Source organism: Acromyrmex echinatior, chromosome 14 (assembly GCF_024713525.1).
Source record: "Acromyrmex echinatior isolate Ae372 chromosome 14, ASM2471352v2, whole genome shotgun sequence".
NCBI lineage: Eukaryota > Metazoa > Arthropoda > Insecta > Hymenoptera > Formicidae > Acromyrmex > Acromyrmex echinatior.
In genome coordinates this window covers 9,272,667-9,272,986 of record NC_141865.1, presented here as the reverse complement: position 1 = coordinate 9,272,986, position 320 = coordinate 9,272,667, and positions in this window count along the sequence as shown.

The following is a 320-nucleotide window of genomic DNA, read 5'->3' as shown; positions in this document are numbered from 1 at the left end:
GTATATAAAAATTATATATATATATATATATATATATATATGTTTAATTAGCGAAATATTCTTTAGAACGAATTTTATGCAAACTCATTATATTCTTTCTCTTTTTCTCTATTTCTCGCCTTGTTGTTTTCTTTCATTCAATGAGTGTGTACTTGCAGTAGGTAAAAAAAATTTACTCACTCTTTCAGTTATCAATCGCGAACAGTTGATATATTGATCATTGATAATTAATAATAGATAGCCGAATAATCAACAAATGGTTTTGTTATCTTTTGTAAATATGTACTCATTGTTTAGATAAAGAAAAAGAATTAAAAGAT